This window comes from Candoia aspera, chromosome 6 (genome assembly GCF_035149785.1).
Source record: "Candoia aspera isolate rCanAsp1 chromosome 6, rCanAsp1.hap2, whole genome shotgun sequence".
In the NCBI taxonomy this organism is placed as follows: Eukaryota; Metazoa; Chordata; class Lepidosauria; order Squamata; family Boidae; genus Candoia; species Candoia aspera.
The window spans coordinates 94,578,936-94,605,456 of NC_086158.1; the positions used below are offsets into that span (position 1 = coordinate 94,578,936).

General features: G+C 42.9%; 1 protein-coding gene across 4 annotated transcripts in view; it reads left to right on the forward strand.

Moving 5' to 3' along the window:
* The first annotated feature begins 12,034 nt into the window (after positions 1-12,034).
* CSGALNACT2 (chondroitin sulfate N-acetylgalactosaminyltransferase 2) overlaps positions 12,035-26,521 on the forward strand; it is a 41,493-nt gene continuing 27,006 nt past the window's right edge. For 3 of the 4 annotated variants that reach the window (XM_063307706.1, XM_063307710.1, XM_063307711.1), the window contains exons 1-2: positions 12,035-12,129; positions 23,062-23,146. The gene's annotated coding sequence lies outside the window, so the exon portion shown is untranslated. The remainder of the gene's footprint in view (positions 12,130-23,061; positions 23,147-26,521) is intronic. The other variant, XM_063307707.1, reaches the window with a different exon arrangement.

Here is a 26,521-nt window from a genome sequence, read left to right on the forward strand (position 1 = left end):
TCGGTCCAGTCCATTACCTTCAGATGCTCCTTTTGGAGATGATTTGGCAAATCCAAACATTGATTGCTCTAAGACCATCTATCTTGGCCATTTCTGTCTCCCTCTGAACTCCATAGTCAGGACTCCACTCACTGGACTGGACCAGTCAATAAAGGGTTAGTAGACACAAGGCTACAATTGTGGGGATTGCTTAATGACAACAGTTCTGCTTCTCTTTTTGTAATAGCTTGTGGTGCTTTCCTGAAAAGCTCAGGAAAACTCAGATCTTCAGACATCTCTGGAATGACCTCAAGCTCGTCTGGGTTGCAGTCTGGGTCAACCCCAGCTGCACTTAGGGAACAGTGATTTCAATGATGATGTGTAACAAGAACAGTTACAAGAACCACTTATGGACAGGAATAATTATATTCTTGCACTAAAGAGTATAAAGGCCATCTGGGTATCCTTGATTGGCATCTGTTTGGGGAAAGGGCTGGGAGTGTAAGCTGGAAAGAAAAGGTCCATCCTACTGCAGACATCTGCTCTGATTTGTTATGCAACGATCTCACATCTCACTATCAAGAGAGAAAAAGGTATGTTGCTTCCCAAGGTTTAAACTGAATGCAAGAACGTGGTGCCCATGCCATATTATTGTTAAGGTTTCCCTACTAACAGATTAAGACTGCTATTGTATCAAAGCATTTTGGCCAGGTGAAGGGGTTGTATTAGATTGTCTCCTCTCACGTGCTTCATGCAAATAGCCTGGGGGAGGGGAGAATCCTGCCCGGACTTGTCTTCTCACTTCCTTTTTTCTCTCTGCTGGAAATGTAGCTCAGCAAGGCTTGCTCCAAAAAGGGAGCTAGGTCCTTTAAATGTTTTGCTTTTGTTTTTGCTTTCTGTAAATAAATTATTTTTATAGAAATGCTTGGTGTGTGACTTTTTTGACCTCTCCTGGGCTAAAGGCTTTCCCAGCATTCTACAACAGGTTATGGGCCCAGTAAACAACGCAGTAAAACCCAGAGAGAAAAGAGAGGTCAGCTCCACACCTCGTGCACAATTTAAAGGCAGGTAGCAAAGACCTGTGAAGATTTTCTTTGGAGCCACCTGGAGATTTTCCAGCAACTGCCGGTCTGCAGGACTTAGAAGCTAGCTGAGGTGACTTGCAAAAGATGGAAGAAGCCATGGCTACCTCCCAACGATGCCTCTGGAGCGCCTATCAGAGACCAACTATTTGAATTGGGCCCTGAAGATGGAAATGTATCTTCGCAGAGAGAATCTTTGGCTGCCAATTGGTGAGCAAACCCCCCAAAATCCCAATGCTGAATGGCTGAGACAGGATGAGCGGGCTAGAGCCACCATTATCTTGGGAGTTGAGGACAATCAGCTAGTCCACGTGCGAGGCATGCAGTCTGCAAAGCAACTTTGGGACGCTTTGAGAGACTTATATGTAAAGGCAACAGCAGGGAGTAAAGTTACTCTGACGAAAAAGCTGTACAGAGCCTATCTTGCAGAAGGAGAAAGCCTTCCTGAGCACCTGCATTATATTCAGCAGCTGTTTGTTGAGTTGCAGGAGAGAGGAATGGAATTTACACCTCTCACAAAATCCTATATCCTCCTGTCCTCACTAAATGAAACATGGGACACGCTGATTTGTACCCTGGAGGCTATGCCTGAAGCAGACCTCACCCCATCGTATGTTACACAGCGCTTACTCGCTGAATGGGAGAAGAGAGAGGAAAGATCCCCCCCCATCTCTTCTGGAAAGCTGCAATACCAGAAAATGAGGGAAAAGAAGGGAAAGGAACCTGAGGCCACAGCACTAGCCAGCCAGCGATGCTTCACTTGTGGTTCAGCTGGACATTTGCAAAGAGACTGTGCCATGAGACCCAAGAGTAGAAAGACAGAGCAGAAGAACACAAGGGCAACACAGAAGAAGGCTCTTCAGACAACCCAAATTGCACAGGTTGCTGAGAAGGGTAATTCTGATGTATGGGTGTTAGATTCTGGGGCCAGTTGTCATTTATGTAATTGTAAAAGCTCTTTTGTGTCACTGTCTAAAACTGAAAGACAAAGTGTACCTTTGGCTGATGGGTCTGTGACCAAAATTATGGGACAAGGTGACTTGTATTTATCCTGCTTAGGAGAAACTGTAAAAGGTGTGTTGTATGTGCCAAATTTACAATCAAACCTTTTATCTGTGGCACAATTGGCTGCAACAGGGTATATCATAACATTTAAGAAAAATGGTTGTGAGATACGTAAAAATGGGAAATTGTGTGCTACTGGTATGTTAAAAGACTCCTTGTACATTGTGCAAAATGCAAGGAAGCCAAGCTGCAAGGTTGCAGTTGGCAACACACCATATCATGACCAATGTGTACACCTGATGCACAGGAGATTTGGTCATGCTAATATCAAGTATATAGCACAAATGCCACAGCTGTGTGCTGACCTAAAGATAAAACCCTGTGATAAATACTTAGATTGTGTAGTTTGCAAAGAATGCAAAACACTAAAAGCTCCTGTGAGTAAGCACAGTGACAGAGTTACAACTAGACCTTTGGAAATTGTACACTCTGATATTATTGGTCCTTTTGCTCCAAGTCTTGGACAAGCAAGGTATGCAATGACCATCATTGATGATTTCTCAAGATACACATTTATCTACATCTTAAAACATAAAGATGAGGCATTTGAGAAATTTAAAGGTTTTGTGACATGGGCAAATGGAAAATTCCCTAGGCCTGTATCTGCACTCCAATGTGATAGAGGAGGAGAATACCTTTCTCACAAATTCAGAAGGTTCCTAGTGGAAAAAGGGATAGAACAAATTCTTTCTAACCCGTACACCCCTCAGCAAAATGGTATTGCTGAAAGAAAGGGCAGAACCTTGCAAAATGCGATGGAATGCATGTTAAAAGATTCACGATTATGTTTTAAGTTCTGGGGAGAAGCTTTATCGACTGCTTGTTATGTTCAGAACAGGTTGTATAACTCTGAGATTCAGGACACTCCATTCCATTTGTTTTATGGTGTGAAACCAAAGGTAAGCCATCTTAGAGTGTTTGGTAGCACTGCATGGGTTCACATTCCAAAACAGCAGAGAAGGAAAGGAGGCCCCACAACAAAGAAAGCCATCTTTGTTGGCTATGAACAAAGCCAGAGGAGCTACAGGTTCATAATGGGAGAGAAATTAATAATTAGCAAAAGCGCTTCTTTTGCTGAACAAAACTGGGGGAGATTAAATTCTAGCTCTCCAGTTGAACTGACCACCACAAGGGAACAGCAAGGACTTGCTGATGGTGATCTTTTGCCTGATGAGGACATTAAACCAGAAAAGCAAATTGAAGATCTGTCTGATGAGATAGATGCTTCTCAGGAAAGTGATAGGAGTCAAAATTTAAGCCCTGTATTACCTCGCAGATCTCAGAGGAGTAATAAAGGTGTTCCTCCATCACGTTTTCAGGCTGAAACAGTAAAGGCTTTTCACATATTCACAGAACCTGAGTCTTTAGAACAAGTGAATGCTTTACCACCTGAGATTGCACAAAATTGGCATTCTGCCATGCAACAGGAATTAGCATCCTTGAAAGAAAATAAAACATGGAAACTGGTAAATCTACCTCCCAATGAACGCTGTCTGGGTTGTAGGTGGGTTTTCAAACTGAAAAGGGATGCTGATGGCAAAATCCAAAAATATAAAGCAAGGTTGGTTGCAAAAGGGTTCACTCAAAGGAAAGATTTAGACTTTGACAAGACTTTTGCACCAGTTACTAAAGGTGAATCAATTAGATTACTGTTAAAAGTTGCTGCACTCAAGGGAATGTCAGTTAACCACTATGACATTCAAACTGCATTTCTCTATGGTGATTTAGACCACAGATTATACATGCAGCAACCCCCTGGCTATGAAAAAGGGGAGAATCTAGTCTGTGAACTGCAGAAGTCAATCTATGGGTTAAAACAAGCTGCTAGATCCTGGAACCAAAAAGTAGATGAAAAACTGCAGAATTTTGGTTTTGAAAAAGGAAAAGCAGATCCCTGTGTATATATGAAGAAGGACAAACAAGGCTGTATGTATCTGTGCATTTATGTTGATGATTTGCTGCTGTTCACATCAACAGAAAAACAAAGGCTTGATTTTGAAGCCTGCATGAAAAGCCATTTCACATTAAAAAGCCTTGGAATTATAACAACCTAGGTTTGGAAAAACACAGGAAGAAGAATGGTAGCTTTCTGTTAAACCAAAGGGGAGATAATGGTAATGTGAATGGAAAGACATATAAAGTCAGAGAAGATTGGTTTGCATCTTAATCTGTAGTGTAAAAAGGGGAGTGTTAAGGTTTCCCTACTAACAGATTAAGACTGCTATTGTATCAAAGCATTTTGGCCAGGTGAAGGGGTTGTATTAGATTGTCTCCTCTCACGTGCTTCATGCAAATAGCCTGGGGGAGGGGAGAATCCTGCCCGGACTTGTCTTCTCACTTCCTTTTTTCTCTCTGCTGGAAATGTAGCTCAGCAAGGCTTGCTCCAAAAAGGGAGCTAGGTCCTTTAAATGTTTTGCTTTTGTTTTTGCTTTCTGTAAATAAATTATTTTTATAGAAATGCTTGGTGTGTGACTTTTTTGACCTCTCCTGGGCTAAAGGCTTTCCCAGCATTCTACAACAATTATAGCATGTGAATTGCCAGATCTCTCTCTGCACCAAAAGACATAATGAAAGATACACCTCATGAAGCTAATGTGAGGTGGTGATGATAGTCCTTCAGATACCAAAATCCCCCTTGAAATGGGCCAGAAACGAACTAGTAACCATTGTCACTCTATATTAATATAATACATACACATTTTGCACTAATATTTTTGAACACACGGTATTTCCATTTAGGATGCATTATAGCAATGTAGCCTGAGAATGAAGTTTATCTGTGGCAGAATCCAGTTTCTTCAGAAAACAGAAACCTTGACTGACCTTCTGAAACTGGTAAAAACACTCCTGGCCTTAGTTTATTCAGGAGAAAATCAGGGTCCCGTTGCATTTGCCAAATACCTATTTACGCTTTTAGGGAGAGTACAAGCCAATCTAAAATAAGTTTGAATATTGCTTCCCAAACCAAGATTATCTCCTACTATCAATACTTTGTTCTTGTCTGGATAAAGCCACAATTTGCTAGGCCATATCCAGTCCTTCCCTGATTCCAGATGCTGATTTTGAACTTCCAAGTAACAATTAAAACTAGACCGAGGCAATATCTTCCAACAGTATAATGGAGAAATTGAAGATTTGCACTGGAGGATAAATCTCTGCCAATGACTGCTAGTTTACCCATTCCCCCTTCCTGAAACCTATGTTTAGGTAAAACGGTTCCCTCACTGCCTACCCCTTCCAGGGAACTCGGAAGAAAATCATGACTTATAGTACTAGAAGCCCCTGAGAAGCATGTTCTTTCTGTCTCCATTCCTAATACTGTTGGAGATCTGAATTCAGCAGGAGCCCTTGTCAGAAGATCTATTGCTGAACTTGAGCAGAGTGCTGAAAGAAGGCAGAGTGGCAGAGCATGCCTTTGGGAAAACAAGGCACAGTTGTCTTGGATGCGTTGTATGGGCTCAGCCCAGCCATCCGTAAATGCTAACAGTGCCCTGTTACATTTAAGAAAGAGATGTATTAAGAGATACATGAAGATAGGAAAACCTCACTTCTGCCTACATTCCTTTTGTCTCTTAAACCCATTTAACTAACATCTGACATCCCATCTCTGTCTCTCTCTTTCAATATTCCTTGTAATCATGTGAACAAAGTGGTACAGCAACTATAGTGACTTCACCGGGAGTCCAGTAAAAGCCATGACATCATCACTTGCCACTCTTCAAAGCCCATGGTTGGAGGCAGTCCAATCCTTAAGCTTGGCATTTGAGTTCTAAGATGGTCCTAGGATGGTCTTAAGCTCTAGGAACAAAAGCTACTGCAGATTGTGGAGTTACAGCTTTGACCCACTTCTGAAGGGCCTTGATGATCTAAAACAGTGTTTCTCAACCTTGGCAACTTTATAATGTGTGGACTTCAACTCTCAGAATTCCCCAGCCAGGCATGCTGGCTGGGGCATTCTGGGAGTTGAAGTCCACACATCTTAAAGTTGCCAAGGTTGAGAAACACTGATCGAAAGAGTGCTTAGTGCAGTCACCTACATTTTGGGTGAAAGCAACAGATAGAATGAGGAAGGGCTTGCTCTTTTAGCAAAAGTTGGAAACATAAACTGGCAAGAATGGCTCAGCTTAAAAGCTTCCTCCACTGGGTTTGCAACTCCTGGACAGTCAGAAGTGAGCAGCTGCTTTTAGCTCCATGCTGGTCCAAGCCCTGTAACAGGACTACCGGATCTGGGTGGTAAGAATCCAAATGACCACAACTCAGCAACAATGAGTTTTCTGTCTCCCTCTGCAGTCCTCTGGTGGCCACCTGGACTTTGGCAGCCCTGATCATTCCCTACTGACTTTGCTCAATCCACTCACCCCGCTGCAGGGCAGCAGAACCACTGAGTATTTGGAGAAGCAACTCACTGTCTTCTTGAAGGCACTCTCTTGTACCCCACTTTGGAATTATTTGTAATGAAAAGTTGTTTTGATAAATAAACTGTAGGTCATCCCATTTCGTGTCTTTGGTAGAAACAGCTGGACAATCCATGGTTGATATCCTCTCCTGCTCACAAACGAATGTTCTTTATCAACTCACGTCTTCTGTTGCACTGAACAAATAGGAGAAGCATATGAAGGTCTCAGCAATCTCTGAAAGTTTGGATGAATTAGGGTAGTCTTGCCCATCATCTAACATGCTCTACTCACTCTTGAGCTCCATTGATTTATTCCTTCAATTTAGATCTCATCTTCTTCTCCCAAACCTCAAGGTGATGTATCTAGCACTGCCTCCTCTATTTTTTTTTCCAACAAACCTGCTGATCACATGTAGTATCAGGGAAGTGTTTGGAAGACATATTTGTTTGTGATTGTATATTTATCATTTACAATTAAAAGTTCACCTAAATCCCGGCATCAGGAGGGGGAAATGGCTGATCCTGGAATAATTGGAAGGAAACTATTTATGTTGTCAGTACAAACAATGATTAGTTGTCACAGAATCTGCATGTGTTAGATAGGTCCTTTTGTCTTGTAAATAGTGACTGTAAGCAAGAAACATGGTTTGAGGTCATGTACACTTTGTGGGGCTGCGGGTTAAACCGCTGAGCTGCTGAGCTTGCCGATCGGAAGGTCGGCTGTTCGAATCCGTGTGACGGGGTGAGCTCCCGTTGCTAGTCCCAGCTCCTGCTCACCTAGCAGTTCGAAAACATGCAAATGTGAGTAGATTAATAGGTACCGCTTCGGTGGGCAGGTAACAGCGTTCCGTGTAGTCATGCCGGCCACATGACTGTGGAAGTGTCTACGGACAAACGCCGGCTCTTTGGCTTTGAAACAGAGATGAGCACCGCCCCCTAGAGTCGGACACGACTGGACTTCATGTCAAGGGAAACCTTTACCTTTACACTTCGTATAATGGATCTATAAAATCCTATGTTAATATTTGGGACTTCAGAACTCATCCAGGAACTCTACCCAGATGTGCCTGCACCTAGGAGAAGTCTTTATTGCAAAATAATTCAGGTCCTCCTTGCACTGATAAAAGTAAACCTCTCTTCTTGATATAGGGAACAGTAGCCTTAGAATTCTTCCAAACAAAGAGGGTGTGCAATTTTCTTGGACAGCCCAAAGCATTTTTATCTCTTTGCTCAATGTCAAGCATATGCAGAGAGCAGGAAGGCCATTTACTGTAGGTCTTACTGTATGCAATTAACACCTTTTGCCCACTGAATGCTGAAATGCATTCAGCATAATACACCACCCAGTGATTTTCTAGGGCTGCAGATGGACTTGAACCTCAGTCTCTCTGCTCCTGTTCCAACATCATTGCCACTACACCATCTCCACCTCTGTGGTGTCTAATCCTTGTAGCACCAATTCCCAGCAAGAGAGAGCTTGCAGAAACAACCACTGCCTTCTTTTGCTTGTGTTTCCCCTCTACCCCTACTCACAAGTAGTGAAGGCCCTGTGGATGGGAAAGCTCCAAAGGCTTCTAGCCTCAAGGAAGCCTTTTTCCCATCCAGTTTCTGCCGTGCAAGAGGGCAATGGGCATGGAATGGCTGGATGTTGCTTCTTTGTCCTCTTAACCCAACTTGGGGTACAGTGGCAATTCTGTTTGCATCAAGTCAGCTGAAATATTTGTATTGCAGTTTGGGGAAAGGAAGACTTTGGAGGGGTGGACATCTCACGCTCAGTTATGGCTGGATGATGCTACAGATAATTAGCACTGAATGCCTCTCTTTTGTTTTTTATGCATGGTGGGATTTTGCTATATTCTTTGAAAACTTCATCTTTTAGCCCCATCTTGACTGAAGCTTGGCAGCCATCAGTGTTCTTTGTTCTTCTGATGATATTGCACAAAACAAGGATGTTGTGTTTTTGCCAAACCATGTACCTAGATTTTTCCGCCAGGATATGTTTCCTCTGAATGTTTCCTTCTATAATCAGCTTAAGTAGTTGATATTTCTTGCTGAGCAATACATGTCCTAATCATTCCAATTCCTTCTTCTTGATGCTACTTACAATTTCCCTATTTTCACCTGTAATTTCGAGGACCATCTCATTTTGTACACACTCAACCTGTGCCATTGTGACTAACCTTCTATATATCTATATATCTATATATCTACATTTCAAAGGCTTCTGTTCAATTGATTGTCACTTGGATTGTTGTCCATGCTTTGAATCCATACAAAACCCCCAGCATGATATAGCAGCGTACAATTTTCCAACAAAGTCCTAATCTTAACTGAATGGAACTACAGGCACAAATTCCTACACAGGATAGCTGTGAATCAGATTGTCCTTTGTCAGGTTATCAGTAACAACTTTCCAAGAATGGCTAAAGCTATTAATGGGATTATCACTGTTTGCACTTCCAGAAAGGGCTTCCACACTAGCAATTTATACTGCTACCCAACTGTCATTGTGGTGATGATTCACTAGAACGGACAATCTTCGTATTGCTACAGCAATGCCTACTACTTTGGATAGCCCTGTTAATTTTAAGCAAAGTTAACAGAATGAACTAAAGATTATATATATATACACACACACATACACACACAGAGTTTGTGTGCGTGCATGTATTTATATATATAAAATATTTTAAATAAATATATATAATAAAAATATATATTTTTTACACATTCAAGAGTACAAAATACAAAAAAGAAAAACAAGCAAAAGAAAATATAACACATTTGCCCACTAGCAGAAAACAATTCAGGTTCTGAATATACAATTAAACCTTGAGTGCGCAATCACATTGATCAGTTTTCGTTGATGGAGAATCAGCTGAAAAGTGACCAGAGATCATCAATCCAAGATGGTAGATCTAGGGATTCCAAAATCTTTCCATAGTAACAGAACAAGCATTTTGCTAGACCCTTGTTTGACAAATCAATAGTTCCCCATAAACGGTTTTGATATATAGTTCAAAATCACATTCACATCTTTAAATTATATTATTTTCCTCAAAGCCATATTAAAAATGTATAAATTTGAGACTGTGTGTGTGTGTGTGTGTGTATATATAATTTTTATTGAAGAAATTTTTAACAAGGTAAAAGCAATACAAACATTCCAAAAGAAACAAAGAAAATAAAGAATAATGAATAAGTAAGAAAGAAAATAGTGGGACGCAGTGGCGCTGTGGGTTAAACCACTGAGCTGCTGAGCTTGCTGATCGGAAGGTCGGTGGTTCGAATCCGCTTGATGGGGTGAACTCCCGTTGCTAGTCCCAGCTCCTGCCAACCTAGCAGTTCGAAAACATGCGAATGTGAGTCGATTAATAGGCATCGCTTCGGCGGGCAGGTAACGGTGTTCCGTTTAGTCATGCCAGCCACATGATCACGGAAGTGTCTACGGACAAATGCCGGCTCTTCGGCTTTGAAACGGAGATGAGCACCGCCCCCTAGAGTCGGACACGACTGGACTTCATGTCAAGGGAAACCTTTACCTTTACCTAAGAAAGAAAATAGAAATAGAAAATAGAAATAAAAGAATATTAGACAGAATTTGACCATGGTAGAGCAATCCCAAATCATGTTCATCAATATTTTATCAATCATTCTGCACTTCAGTATAAAGAAGTTGACTCACATTCCTGTTCAAAACAGGAATCTGACTGGCTTCCCCAATGTTAGGTTGAGTTATTACACCCTGACATACAGCACAACATAACTGAGTTAGCGTGCCTAGGATGTACTGTATAGCACACAACATCCTTGTTTACTGAATTAACCCATTTCTGGGCTCACATGACGTCTTGGAAGCACAGACTATCTGAGCAGGCCAGGTTCTCATCTGCCAGCTGAACTGCTGTAATAGGCTCTACGTGGGACTGTCTTTGAAGAGCTTATAGAAGCCACAACTGACCCAAAATGCAGCAGCATGGGCAGCTAGTGGAATTTTGCACTTTACTTCTTGGACAAGACGTGGAAAGTTTTTTAGAATTCACACATATGTTTATGTTCATCTTGTTTTCCCGGTTGTTATGTACTGTATACTGTGGTTTTTTGTTGTTTCAGTTTTTGTTTTGTGCTCAGTTTTGTGTTTTTGTTTCAGTTTTAATCTTTGTTCTAGAGTCACCTATTGCGAGATGGGCAGCTCCGTAAAATGTGTAAATAAACGAACCAAAGTGCGGAGGCACACACAAATTAGCCAGGAGTAAATGCAGCCATGCTTGTCCTATTGCAGGAATAGAAAAGTCTTTGAGTGAAGGGTTCCATGTGAACCCAGCTTAGTAATACCAAGTTTTCAAACAGCAGACCTTCATACTGTTCCCTGTTTGTGCTTAACAGAGGGGGCGGGGGGGCTGTACTACAGCTCACACTGATAGCTGGATGACAATGTAAAAATCTTTCCATAGTAACAGAATAAGCATTTTGCTAGCCCTATCTTTGAGAAATCCATACACCCTCATCCAGCTATCCACGTGGTGAGATTGTCAGTCACATACACAGGCTTTACGTCACCACAGAGTTGATGAACTATTAATTAAGAAGTCCTTGCGGCAATAAAAATGTGTAACCTCACACAGCCACGGGGCACGGCACTTATGTTATTAAGGCTTCCTGTCACAATGGTGGGGAAGTGCCATACACCGCATCACAGCAGCCTCAGCGTTCAGCCGCTGTGCAGTGCAGAAGCGCATCGTTTCACCCCGAGAATGGCTAAAAATGCAGGAGTATCTATCGGGAGCAGCGATCTGTATTGACATCCACTTGTTGCTGCAGTGAAAAATCACCCAGTTTGACAGAACTGCACAGGCGGTCTGCCCCGGGACCCTCGTCCGGTGGCTTGGGGGGCGAGCAAGCAGACGGGGCTTGCAGCCGAGCCCAGCGGCGAGGGCGAGGCTGGCCCCGCGGCGTCTCTCCGTGTCAGCACCGCAACCGGCCGCCCCGCCTGAGGCAGCGAGTGGCTTTGCCAGCCGCGGCCCCCGACGCCCTGCCGGGCAAGGCTGATTTGACGTCGGGGGGGGGGGGTTCCTCGCCGCCGCTCCGGGGCGCGCGCCCTGGACGCACCGGGAAGGGGAGCGCCGGCCGGCCGGGCCAACCCCGGGCGCGAAGGAGGAAGGCGCTCCCCGGGCGGAGCTTGGTCCGCCCAGCCACGGCTGGCCTCGCCAGCCCCGGCCACGGCGGGGATGATGTCACGCGCGCTGGCCGGCGCCCACTCGCCGCCCGCGGCCGCGCCGCGATAACGCCCCGGTGCGGAGCCAGCCGGCAGCAGCGCATCGCCGGCGCTCCGTCTGCGCCGCGGATCTCTTCGCCCCCGCCCGCCCGCCGGCCGAGAGGCCCGAGGCGCCCCGCCCGCCGGAGCGGCGACCCAGCGCAGCCCAGCTGGGCGGCCTCCCATCCTCCAGCCGGGCGGGGCGCCGCGGAGCCGCCCGCCTCCTGGGCGCTGCCGCTGGAAGGGGCGGCCCCGGTGGGAGGCCAGGCCAGGCCAGGCCAGGCCGCGCTGGCTGGCTGGCGCGCAGGAGGCGCTGCTTGCCGGCTGCGGGTAGGGGCTGCAGCGAGGCGGAGGTAAGCCGGGCTCCTTCGGGTCGGTGGGGGTCCTTTCTTTTCCGCCGCCCGCCGGCCTTCTCCTGCCTCAGACCCCACCGGCCCTCGCCCCCCATCGCTGGGCTTGGCGCCCAGAGAGAGGCGTCCCCATCTCCCCTCTCCGCCGCGTTGCTCGGTGGGAAGGCGTGTTCACACGAGCCAGCCGTGCGCGTGTATGCGAACGTTCCAGGACTGAGCCGCAATAAGCCCCCCGCCCGCTCCCTCCTTTCCTCCCGCTCGCCTGTTCGTTCCCCTGCGTGAGTCTCTTTGCTTTCAAGCTCTCCTTTATTTTTCTTGCCTCGAAGCTTTTTACTTCTTGAAAATATGCGTGCTGTTCTTAAGGCTGACTAGCTGGAGGCGCCTGAATGGGAATTGATTCAACTGACATCTCCCGCTTTGCAGAGGAAGAGACCTTCTCCTGCTTTGTCTTGGGGGGGGGGGCAAGAGACGGGCTGGCTAGTTTCGCACAAACCTATGTTTGGCATAAACCTGGTTTGCGTATAGGCACAATTCGTAAAGGACCTACGTGGGCTGCGTTTGCGCTGCCGCTAAACCACCCCCATGAGTCCCCAAGATTAATACTAACTAAGGTTAACCTGTGGGAATGAAGCTACTTAACCCGATTAGTTAAGAATGTTGTGTGAACCCGGGTATGTTGTGAATTGGCCACATTCCATATTGCTGGTAAGGAAGCTACATGGAGCTGTGAGTATACAGTAGTCAAGCAAGGAGACATTTTCCTTTCTGTGTTGCAAGTTTAGTCTGCGTTGCTGTGGTCAGTCTGGTGCTTATTCTAAACGTTTGATTTTTTAAAAAAAAATCTGAAGGTGGGGGAATTTCCACAGCCAGCTTCAGTTTTCTTTTTTCACTTTAGTTCCTGCTAAATTGTAGGTTGTAGCTCTTTGCATTCTTGACTTTCTTTCCAGGGGGTTTCAAACCAGCAGGACTTTTCCAAGATGGGGCGGAAGGGAGTTGCAAACAATTGGGGTGGGGGGTGTCACAATTTTTTTTAAAAGCAAGATTTATACTGGCAGAGTGGGAGCTCTGTCAAAACTTGGCTTGAGTTTTTCTCCATTGCAAACTCCGAGTGGGCAGTTGCTGTACTGCAAAATTAGAGACTCCCTGTGATTGAGAGGCTAAAGTGTATTAAAAGCAACTGATACATTATTTCTTGCCCAGCCTTAGCCCCAGTGAAACGATTAGTGTTATTCCCAGGGGAAGGCTGTTGCAGGGGGCACAACCTGCAAAGTTTGCAAAGCACTGGGCACTCGTTCAGCTAAATCCTTGTATGCACACATTTTCTTCCTGCCTTTTGTAATTGCTAATTTAATGGAGGTTGGAATATTGATTTATCAAGCAATCAAATTTATATAGCTGCCCATCTCACACAAAGTGACTCTGGGTGATGTACAACAATAGAATAAAACAGTAAGTATATAAAGACACTCATATAAAACAGTCATTCTTAAAAATGCAAACCATCAAACACAGGAGAGAGTAAATTATAAGAGAGCCATCTTAGAAACTCCCTGGGACCCCCAGGCCTGATCTGTGTCCTCCCTGTTTGTTTGCTCCCCCACCTTGTTCCGGTTTTATGTCCTGTCTCTTCAAATATCCTTTTCTTCTTAGCAGATTCTCTCTCCTGCAGTAATTTTTAGATTGCTTTCTTTTTGAGTGCTTTGTTAACGATAAGAGGTTGTTTTTTGCCTAGCGTGACACTAGATCACTCATACAGTTGATTTTTTTAAGCAGCAAGGGCAGCATGCTCTTCTGTATCCTGCATGATATGAAGACTATGAAGCTTCAAGGGTGGCCCAGCTGAACTGGCATTACTTGTATCATCTGAACTCTAATGCTGGGGAGTCTGTGGCTGGCCCAGTTGCCATGAGCTCATTAAGTTGCTTGGACATACCAGTCTGCCTTACTGCTTTCTTACAATCAGCAGTTGTTGTAAATATTTAATGTGAAATATTGCAAACACTCTGAAGCTTTAGGTAAATGTCAGCTGTTAATTACCTTGCACAATGAAATTGTAGGATTGTTGCCGATGGTGTCGGTTAGCAAATGGTGTGACCTGGACCAACTTTGGAAAAGGTGTGGGTTAAAGGGCTGCATCAAAACTCGATTTCTTCCCCTTTTTGCTGTGGGAGGGAGCAAAAAGGGTCCAAGAGCTTTCTATCAGCAGAGGCTGTGCTGGATGCAGTTTTTTCGTACCTGTTTGGAGAAGTGTATGGCTGCAATACAATAGTCTGTAGTCAGGCCTAGCTCAGCAATATCTCTCTTTTTTAAAAAGCAATAATAGTAATTAAAATAGTTTTGTGTTTTAAAACAAATCAGTCTTGTTCACAGGATCATCCCTCTGGCTGTGTTGTTTGATCTTAGAGGAGGCTACAGCTCTGTCTTCGTTTGGTTAATGGAAAAATAATGGAAAAATATTGTAGGAGAGGGAAAGGTTTAATCCATTCTCCATCAAGGATGGGATGTTCTCCATCAAGAGTAAAGGGAGAGATAGGAGTGTGGCTTTGTCTCGTGGAAAGTTCCTTTTGCATGGGTAGAATGGGACGAAAAGTGCTTGGAATACAGCAGTCAGTAGTTAATATCTGCTTGTCCTTTACTACGATTAAGGGAGTCAGTCAATAGATAGTATGTCCCTTCTGAAGACAATAGGGTGTTTGCTCCATTGTTTAAAGTGTAAGTCATATGGTCTGGCGCTCAAGCTAAACTTGTACTGGATCCAATTATAAACACAACTGTTCATAATGTACAATGTGGCTTAGACAATCTTTCGCTGCAGAAAGCCAACCGACTGAATAGTAGTTTGGTGTTAAATGTGCACCTTCACAAATGACTAATCCAGGCGTGGTGATATCCAGGCTTGCCTTCAGCTGGGGTGACCAGTTTTCAGAGCCGTGTTCATCTCTGGCAAGGCAAAAAAATGAAGTCTTGTGTCACCTTAAAGATTAGCAAACGTATTGTCTCATAAGCCTTTATGGACCACAGTTCACTTCACCCTCCACAGTGTTGAGTATTATAAAAGTGAAGAGTTGTTGCTCAGTGTTTGCTGAGTAAAAGGAAAAAGGGGCATGGTAGAAGGAAAGGGGGGAGGCCAAATTACTTTCAGAGTCAGCAAAAATAAAGCAACAGGTGGGTATGATGCAGATAGTTCTGCACTAAAGTCTGATAAGAAACGGTCTTCTTTTAATCCATGAGAAGTGGTGTTTAATCTTGTGGTGAATTCTAACTCAGTTGATTCCAAGATCAGACTTAGTGATGGGTCGTGATGACCATCTTGAGCTTGGAGAAAGAGCATCCTACGGCAGTGTTTCTCAACCTGAATTCTGGGAGTTGAAGTCCATAAATTTCAAAGTTGCTGCGGTTGTGAAACCCTGTCCTGGGGTGTTGCGATTACCTGTCCAGTCTCCAAATTTTAGACACTGTGAGTTCAGATTGAGGCCCAGATTTTCTGTTGCAGAGAGATTGGTCAGACTGGTCCTGTAGAAGGTGGGAGGGCACGGCAGAGGATATGGTGCTCTGGAGATGAGGATGGGCCTCTTTGCCTGACATTAAGCCTTGTAACAATGTTGCCAAGGTACCCTAGATAATGGGGGCATATTTACAAAGCATCAGACTGCTACTTTGTGTTTCTTTAAAACATTTCTGTGTCTCAGGGAAAAATAAACACACACAGGCTGCATCATCAAAACTGAATATGCCTTGTGTTTTATGTTTCCCCCAAATAATATAAAGGGTACAAAAATATGGAACGCATTTTAACCCGTCTAATTTACATCATAATCACTTTTCTTTCTTCCTCTTGGGAAAACCAGAGTTTATTTTAGAAGATGCCTACCTTTATCATTGTCCTGAAAGAAAATGGAATGGACACGTTCAAGGAAAAAGTCAAGAAAGCCGAGGGCTGAGTTGGCTATGGCTGCATTTTGGCTGAGAACCTATCCAGAGAACTAGAAAAACTCTGCTTTATTTTCCACAAAATCTGCCACATTGTGCTGTTCTCTGGATAGTCCCATTCTTACGCTGTGTGCAAAAATTAAGGGCTTGGGTGAGTTAGAGACAGTGTATGGGATTAGATCTTAACTGGTTAAGCTTAGCCATTCTTAACACGTTTTTGTATTTACTTGTATTCTCGCGCTGCATTTGACTCCATTGCTTTCAGAATGAATCAGGTGACCCTATCCGTTCCTTTCCTCTGTGTACAATTACAACCTTGTCAAAAGTTTGCTGAGGAATGGACTGCCTTTGCATTTCTGGGGAAGACTACTGTACAGGTAGTCCTCATTTAACAACCACAATTGGGACCAAAACTTTGGTTGCTAAGTGAAGTGGTCGTTAAACAAATCTGACCCCATTTTACGACCTTTTTTGTGGCAGCTGTTAAGCAAAGCACATGGTTGTTAAGTGAATCATGCAGTTCCCCATTGATTTTGCTTGCCAGAAGCTGGCCGGGAAGGTAGAAAATGGTGATCATGTGGTCATATGTGACTGTGACAGTCATAAATGTGAACCAGTTGCCAAGCACCCAAATCGTGATCACATGACTGTGGGGACACTGATGGCCGTAAGTGTGAGGACCAGTCCTAAGTCTGTTTTTCAGCACTGTCATAAGTCTGAACCATCACTAAACAAATGGTTGTTAAGTGAGGACTACCTGTACTTTAGCATAGAGATGCAGTGGTGATGTTGTCTTAGCAAGATCCCAGCATTCATAGATGGGTCAGCCATGAGTGTGTAGAACAGGTAATGTTAAGTCTGAACAACTCATAGTGCTTTTTTAAAAAAAAATCAGTTTAACCAAGTAGGCAGTTGAGTCAAGGCTAAACGGAAGTAACTTTTCCTTTCTATTTGCCTGGAATACATTTTACATACAGTATGTCTGCTGAGAAAGAACTTTTCTTCCATGACGCAATGTTTAATGAACTGAAATGATAACCCATCTTTAAACACACTGGTTTGGGGTATATGAGGTTTAACTATGTAGGCAAATTAGGGGGGGGGGGAATTCACCATCCAAAAATTGTGATGAATCTGACTTCCTGAGGGTGTGTCGGTGGGAGATGGGAAAACTCATTTCCTTACAGTTACTGTAGCATCTCCTTGGATTCAACAGGAATGTCAGCTGGAAGATCTGCAAAAGAAACTGATAAGGTACCCCTTGGTATGATACACCGAGACTCTTAGGGAGCATATGCTCTTATTACAATATACTCTTACTGCATATTGTTTTGCTATAATAGAAACAAATTATAGCCTACCAGCTTGGACACCAGGTTAATATAACTGTTAATGTTTTGTCAGTGCTGATTTGCAATATAAGGAAATGCTCAGAGACTGAGAAAGAAAAGGGTTAGCGTCTTTCGAAATATGACCGAACAAAGAACAGATGGCCATAACTGGCAAAAGAGCTGTTAGCCTTCAGTTAAACAATCTGGGAGAAGAAGGTTCAAACAATTCACAGAGACCCCACCTTAATGGCTTCACTAATAAACTCCAGGGCCGGAGTTTTGGTTATTCAGGTTCCCAAAATTCTGTATCCTAACCCCCTATGTTTTTTCTGGCATTAAGATTGGTTTATGAAACTTTAGCTGGATCTCATTTTCCTGGTTATGCGTTGTTGCAGGAGCTTGATATGGAATATTGTTTTGGTTGTTAGATACACATGCAAGAACTTTGGCATGTGGCAGTACCTATCTGGCCTTGCCTGCTTTTGAAAGCCCTAAGCAAGATCTGATCTGGTTGAGAGTATCATAGGAAGCCACCAGAAAATCCCAGGACTTTTGGTGAGTCCATTCTTGTGCCAAGAAAACTGTATCTAGGGAGTTAGCTGACGTTGAGCTGGTAAGAAAGCAAAAATAGTCTATAATAATGGGAATGGGTGATTCAGTCAAGACAAGTAGATGATCAGTCATTTCTTAGGCAATGGGCTAGAAACCAGGAGTCAGTGAGTTCTAGTCCTGCCTTAGGCGTGAAAGCCTGCTGGGTGACCTTGGGCCAGTCCCCCCCTCTCAGCCCAAGAGCCAATCAGGCATGGTGTGAGAGTTCTAGTCCCGCCTTAGGCATGAAAGCCAACTGGGTGACCATGGGCCAGTCCCTCTCTCTCAGCCCAAGAGCCAATCAGGCGTGGTAGGAGAGTTCTAGTCCCGCCTTAGGTGCGAAAGCCGGCTGGGTGACCTTGGGCCAGTCAGTCTCTCTCAGCCCAACCCACCTCACAGGGTTGCTGTTGTGGAGAAAGGAGGAGGAGGAAGGAGTATTAGGTATGTTCACCGTCTTGAGTTATTTATAAAAAAATAATAAGGGTGGGAGAGAAAATAAATAAATAAATAAGTATTTGCGTGTGTGCACTCCCTGTAGAAGGAGGAGAAGAAGAAATGAATAAAATGTTTCAGGGGGATGGGTTCTAGTCTAGCTCTTTCCAAACATCTGTTTTTCTGTGAGAAGTGTACGTGTTTTGGTTTTCCTTCAGGGGATTTAAACAGGCATCAGTCACGCCAGCTCACTTGCAGTGTGATGTGATATAGTTTAATCCAAAGTTTATTGCTTGATTCTGCTGATTGGGCCTATTTATAGGGTGGAGGAACATGTGAGATAATGTTTCCCAAACTACTGATAACTGAGACATGCTATTTGCTTAATCAAGATTTGGTACACCGCCTCTGTTTTCTTGAAGTTTCCTTTTCAGGAGCACGTTGGAACTTCATGCCTTTGAGAGGACAGTAATCTTTATCTGAGTCACTGCACGCCATCTCTATAAAGGTGGGCAGTTTTGATGGATCTCTCTGTCTGATGACTGATCCAATTGTAGTTGGTGGAGAGATACTCAAGAATTACTCAGTGAATGTTGCTGGAACAGTAAATCATTTAGAGACACATGTCTGCTTTGTGTCAAAGGAGCTTTTAGTGTGAAAATACTTCCAGAATATGCTAGTAGTTTTCTTATGAAACACTGCAGGACCTTGACTTGTAGTGTGAAAGTCCCCCAAAAGATACAGTGAACAACTCCGTTACCTGTTTCCACTAACTAGGCTAGGAAGTCTATCAGAGTTGGTGGTGGTCAGAATAAGCTGATTCCTATCTAAAATGTGTATCCTGAGAGGCTGGGTTTGAAGCAGAAAGTCATTTTAGAGCATTTCAGATGAGATACAGCCAGTACCCAGGCTGGAGGAGAGGGAGGAAATAGGATGATTTTATTGGAAATTAGTCTAGCTCTTGGCCCATTTGTTATTTCTCTAAGGGCATGACATTAGTACATTCATACAGTAGTTTGTGATAATTATGATCAATGATCAGCCATTACTATAAAAAGAACCATTGAAATAAATGAAATCAAAGGCATTAAGGGATGTGGGTTAATGCTAGGCAGAACATGTGGAAGTATTTGCACATTATAAGCTATAGGTGATTAATTAATTTGATTGTCTTAGCTCTATGGTTGAACCTGTTATTTGTAAACTAGAGCTAATGGCCTGTTATGCAGGAAGCTGAATAGGATCAAACCATGGTGAAAAGAAACCACGATGTAGTATGATGCATGAACTCAGCCACTGGCAAAATTCCAGGAGTCATTCTTTGGTGGCATAGCACAAAATGTTGAAACCCGATTATCGTGAACCTGGTTTACTGCAGAACTTTGTTGCATAATGACCGATGGGTTGCTCTTGCCCGGGGAGAGACGCATAGCTTTGCATTCTGTCTCGGTCTCTTGGCTCACATCTTCTTTAGTAAATGTAAAGCTCGGCTTTGAAGTGAGTTTATAGATTCAGCCTTGGTAAGGTAACGAAGATCTGATATTAACGTAAATCTAATCTTTCCTGCCGCTGTTCCTTCTCTTTCTCTGCCTTCTCCCTCTTCTTCTGTTGCTCCTTCTATCATTCCTTCTCATTTAATCCCACTCCTCCACCTTTTCCTATCTCTCCTCGTTCTCCTTCTTCTACACCTCCTTTTCTTGACTTTCCTCCTCCTCCTCCTCCTATTCCTCTTCCTTCTTCTAGAAGCTCTCTTCTTCTTCCTATTTCTCTTCCTTCTTTCTCTCCTCCTCCTTTCCCTTCTATCACTCCCCTCCTCCTATGCCCTTTCATATGTTTCTTCTGATCCAGTCAGTTCATTTAAGCAACTGAAAGTCTTCTGCTGTTTTGGCAATAGTCAGCAGTTTTACTGTATTCTTCCAAGGGTAGCAAGGGCCTCTTTTCATCTTCTAGGCTTGTCCAGACCAGAAGCCTGGGAGAGACAGTGGGAGACAGCTGCAGCTTCTCTAAAGCCTAGCCAGAGATACCCAACCTAAGGCCCAGGGCAGAATATGTCACCAAAATCTGGAGTGCAACCTTCAGAAAGCCTTCCCAAATTTGTCAACAAGTTTTAATTTTTAAGGGAAGGGAGAAAAAGGGAATCAATTAAACCCATGATTGGGAAGAATTACATTGAGTCTATTAAATCAATTCAGTTTTAATGTAATATACATGAAATCAAATTTATTTCATGTCCTCCCCCAGCTACTTTTTGGAGTTTGCTATCTCTCAGGGTATAAAGATTGAATATGCTTTAATGTAGGTTTTCCACTGGGCTTTAAATTGTATTGCTGGCAGAAAAGCCTGGATTCTTGCTGTCTTTGTTTCTTTCCTCTGGTTTTAAGAACAAGTCATGATTGTGTTATTTGCCTTGCAAAAGAATGTTTTTGTATTTCGGATTTGGTCGAGGCTGGGGGTTCAGTTGCTTTGACAGAAGTGATCAGCCTAGTTGTTGGCTGCACATGGGCCTACAGTTGTAAAAAATGAAGCTCTGTGAAGAAGATAGATCTTGCCATGAGAATCAAAGGTAGGAAAGCTGAGAAGTGAGTCTGAATGTTTAAAAGGCTTCAAACAAAATTTATTAACTGGATTGATTGATTCCTTTACCAGACATTGCTCTTGAGCATTGTGGTTGTTTATTCATATTTTGTTTGTGTGCAAGCTAACAAATAGACATTTTTAGTGAAGTTCAGGTATAAAAAGGGGCAGGGCTTCAATTGCAAAGTCACAGCCACAGTATTGACTTTTTTGACCCCCTCTGCAAGGGGCTCTGGTGAAACCTGGGGTGTTTTTTTTATAAATCTCAGTTAGTTGTCGGTGCTCAAGACCACATTCAAAAGCTCAGCATGTTGTCAGCCCCACAAAAGCTACAGAGGGGAATTTCTTTATATATATTCTTGGATCCTGTACTTGGAATTATTTATTTTCTTCCAAAAATAAATTAGACTCGAGTGGGGTGAGTCTTCTGAAAGCCCAGCACAGCATCAACAGCCAAAGTTGCAAAGGAGCTTCAACCCAACTTGGATTTTCCCATTTCCTCGACCTTCTCTGCCTTTGGCCACTCTTCTTTTGTAAGGCTGAAGCAATCACAATGTGTGACGTGTTCTAGTATTGTGTCTCTGAGGCTGAAAAAGCAAGATATTAAGTTATCTCTGTTCTCAGAGCTAATGAGTGCACTGTGAGAGACGCCTGCATGAGTTCTGTTATGTAGGTCATGTATGAAGTAACAGTACACGGATCATGTAAGAAGAGCTCAGACAGAATGGAAATAATTGCAGAGTGGTAAATGTTTTATAGAATGGAAGTGAGATCCAGGACTGTGCTGGGAGAAAAGCATTTTTGTTCTGGCTGGAGCTGGGAAAACAATCGTCCTGTTCCTGTAATAGTGGGCTGACAACATAGTTTTTAACTGAACCTCAGAGAGAGGAACAATATGTTTTCCACTTTTTATAAGATCACAATATGAGATACAAAAATAAGCCAAGTTATGTTATTTCCCAGGGTCATCTCTTTTTTTTTTTCCTATGCAGACTTAACTGTGTCCAGCTTACCTTGTTCTTGCTAAATTTCATACATTTTCTTGGCTGCTTAAGTAGGCTAATCAAGAGAGGATATCAAGAAACTGTTCATCGCAGTCCTAGAGCTCATCAACTTTTTATCAAAGGGAGCTGCTGTTTCCTTGGCTGGAAAAATGCCAGTTGGTTTTCTAATCTGAAAACTAGAGTTTATGGCCTGTTCTGTGGGAACTGATATTGGGTGTGATTTGTTCACCTAATTTAAATCAAATCTTCCAAGTGTTATTTACTGGGTCATTATGAGTAAAGGTCAGATGAGTGTGAATGCCAGGCTGAAACGGCCATCACAAAGTTCACTAGCCAATGTTGAGTGAATTGGTATCTCATATGGTTGTGTAAAGTATTCATTCATTCATTCATTCAGCCATCCATCCATCCATCCATCCATTCATTCATTCATATGGTTGTGGAAATGATAAAATGGCATGGAGGTGGCTGGGCGAAGAGAGAAAATTGCAATGCCTGCATGAGAAACACAGGTAGCAGCTAAATTCAGCCAATGTAATTTTTGCTGCAAAAGATATAGGCTTTACAATAAACATTTTAGTCTGGCTTCATATAATGCAGTGGGGGCAAAAATAAAACAAGATTTTGAACTGAAAAAGAAAACGGGGGAAAAGTGGCCAAAGTTTTACGAGACCTCATGTGAGAACCCAATTAAAATTTCCAAGATCTGTGCTCTCACTTGAAATCTAATGAAATCTGGGGTGTTTACAAGATTTTTTTTTTAAAATAAGTGTTTTTGTTATAACTTTGGAGGTCAAGAGGCATCTGGTGATGGCATAACTGCAGTGGTGCACATACATACATATCTACCTCTAAATGTAACCTATGATTAATAGAAGAAACCATGATATGAATGCAATCTACAGTTTATGGGAAGAGTGTCACGGGCATGCTTGATTTCTGGATCACAAGGGGAGGCAACTTTTCATCTCAAGGGTTCTACAGGCTGAGTTACAAGCCAACATTGCTCTTTGTTCCTTCTATTTTCTGTCTGTCTCATTTACACACACACAGACAGACAGACAGACATAACAGAGACACATTCCTTCCTCCCTGTCTTCAGTCTTCACCAGAGTTGCAAAGGAGGGAAAAGTGACTAGACTTCACTGTTCTGAGATGACAGTAGGAATCCTGTGCTTCTCTTGCCATCATCCAGAGGCTCAGTGCAAAATTCCTGGCTTTGCAGAGGGTTCTTCCCAGCAGCTCACTGAAAACTATAGGCTTCTCTCTGCCACTGATTAATTCTCCTAATGAAGGAGACTCTGGGCTGCTAATCAGCCAAGCAGCCTCTGAGCACAGATCCTGTATTGAACAGGGAGTTGGGGTGGATGACTTCTGTGGTCCCTCCCTCAACTGGAGGAGTTCATAATTCTACAGTTAGTGGTGAGAAGCCCGCAAACAGAGTTCTCAGGCTGGTGGGGGCCAGAAAACTGGTGGGATGTATGAATGTAATAGGGAAGGGTCTTCTGAGACCCCTTCAACTGATGTGTGAGCTGCTGTGATGGATTTGAATGGATATACCAGCTCCTGCCAACCTAGCAGTTTGAAAACATGCAAATATGAGTAGATTAATAGGCACCGCTTTGGCAGGCAGGTAACGGCATTCCGTTTAGTCATGCTGGCCACATGACCACGGAAGTGTCTACGGACAGATGCCGGCTCTTCGGCTTTGAAACGGAGATGAGCACCGCCCCCTAGAGTCGGACACGACTGGACTTCTTGTCAAGGGAAACCTTTACCTTTTATACGCTGGCAGAGACTCTGTGCCAGAAGGCACCATCTCTTTTAGGCTTGTAAACCCATTTGAAAATTTAGCAAGTTAAAGAGTGGGAGTGCCTTTCCATTAGAAAGGGATGAATCTATTGTTTCTGCTTGCTCATTTTGCCTTCATTTCTTTTCATCCACCCCCCCTTTTTTTTTTGCATGAGACATTAAAAGGAAATTAGCATTTTTTCCCCTTTCTGCTTTTTTTTTTAGCATCCTTCCCACAGACATTTATTCACATTTTTTTAAAAAAAAAACATTCCAGTGACTAAATCATCCCCTTTTGAGACACACGAATACCAAAGAATTGCTTTATTCTGGTTCATGCATTGATTGGTACTTGCACAGTGGGGTCAAGATGTGAGTGAATTACAAAATTATCTCTGCTTTGACAAATCATAAAAACAACTGTTATGGGGAATAGCTTTATTAAAAAGAAAGGTACCCAACGAAAACTGTTTCGCAAAGAGATCTGAAACACACACAGAGACAAAATGCATGGGGTTACAAACAAACAAACAAAAGGTTGAGAACATGTTCCAAATTGCCCTTTGCTTTCTTCCCTCAGACCTCAGAGCATTAGGCAGATGAACACATGTGCCCAGCATTTGACATGTGTTTCCTGAAATGCAGAAGAGGGGCTCTGTGAAAACGCTGATCCATTTTTTCTTATGCTGCATTTTTGTAACACATCCAAGCATATCTCTGTTAATAGTTAAGTTTCCAAGACATTCGGATTCACTCTCTCTTAAATTCCTATAATCAGATAAGGGTAGTGTAGTCTTGTTAAAAGTCTGTACTGTAATACTCTAAAGCAGTGTTTTTCAACCTTGTCAACTTGAAGACATGTGGACATGTGGACTTCATAGCTGGCTGGGGAATTCTGGGAGTTGAAGCCCACACATCTTCAAGTTGCTAAGGTTGAGAAACACTGCTCTAAAGAGTATTGTATTGCCTGTAAAATGCATAGGAGGCTGACTGCTTAGTGTTAATATTTTGTGGAGTGCTTGGTGCTCTCTGAGCCTTGTTGTTGTCTTGCAGACGTTTCACTGCCAGACTAGGCAACGTCTTCAGTGTGAAGAGGGAGTGGGCCTTGCTCTCAGTTTATATACTGTGGCTTCCCCTTCTTGTGTTAGTGGGGGTGTTGTTGGGCAAGCCACTGTATATAAACAGAGAGCAAGGCCCTCTCCCTGTTCACACTGAAGACGTTGCCTAGTCTGGCAATGAAACGTCTGCAAGAAAGCAACACGGCTCAGAGAGCACCAAGGACCCCACAGTTCAATCCTGATCTACAAATATTCGCTTTGTTTGTTAATATTTTTTTTAGCATGGCTCATAATTTTATAGAGTTTGCTCATTTTGTGTTTGTATTTGGACTTCAACCGCAATAATAACGAAATGTTAACTCTTGAAGTAGAAGTCAAGCCTTTGGTGGTCATTGTATTTTCCTCTCTGAAGAAAGCCTTAGGATTTTTTTTCTTTAATGTTCATAAATATTAGCAGATATTTGACAGCATCCAGAAGGGCACTGTATGGTAACTCTGGGCTTGTGCTATCTTTGTATAAATTCTGGATTTCTCTGCTTTGTTTCCAGTTATTGTGACCTGCAAATCTGTTAGTGTAGCTGCAGAATGGGTAGAACCCTGAGTTTTGTTTCAAAAGATGTAAAAGCCTGTTGATTTCAGAAAGTTACATAATACTGATTGAAGAGGACTTTTGATCAGTCCCTTAGCTTGGCTGAATTAAGAAGTCACCCCTGTAACATACAGTAGCAATTTTTTGAAAATCGTCTTCTGAGAGGGAAAAATGCTAAATGAGTAGCTTTATTTTGGGAAACTGGCAGTATTTACAGCTGATGGAACAACACTGTTTTCTGCTCTGTGTCTTTGCAATGTGGTGGATAAACCAATGATTTCAAGCTTAAAAAAAGGAATGTTGGAAACATCTAGTGAAGATCCATGAACACTGGCTTTTCATTTAAGTAGAATGTAAATACACATTTGGATCAAAGCACCTTGGTTTCTTTAAATGGGAATGTAATGGAAACAGGACTCTTTTTTTTTCTTGGAGGTGAATAACAGAGAGAGCTTTGGGAAATGAAATCTACATACAGTACCTCTTGGGGGGGGAAAGAGCATCGGTCATTATTGTAACTGAAATATGTGGTTATTGTAAAATCGGGGAATACACTAAAACGTTAGACCTCAAGGAAGTAAAGTTAGGACATAATCTGGTGAGCTCGCTTGACAATTATGTCCTGATGTTTTTCTTCTCTCTCTCTCTCCCCTTCCCATTAGAAAAGTATATCTGACATATGGCTTTCTATCCCCCAGAGTGGAACCCATTCAATATGTTTTTTGTTACATTTGTGAGATTTATCCTCCTTGTCTTCCATGAGGTGATCCTCCATGATAAAACTCCAATTTTTTCCCACCATAGCGACCCTGTGAAGTATGTTGGGCTAAGAGAAAAAGTGAGCGATTGTCTCACATGAATTTCCAAGGCTGAGGATGGACTTGAGCCTGCATCTTCTCTGTCCTACTCTTAAAGATTAGGATTGATGCATGTAATACTGTAAATATTTCTCTTCCTGTCTTGATAATCTTTCCTTTGAACATCTTTGTGGTGATTTTAAATGTTATTGAGGCAAAATGCTGGAGCGATGCTAAAACTTTAGCAAAACCCATGACAAAGTTAAGAAAAAAATAAAAAATGATCAAACTGGCAGAAGCT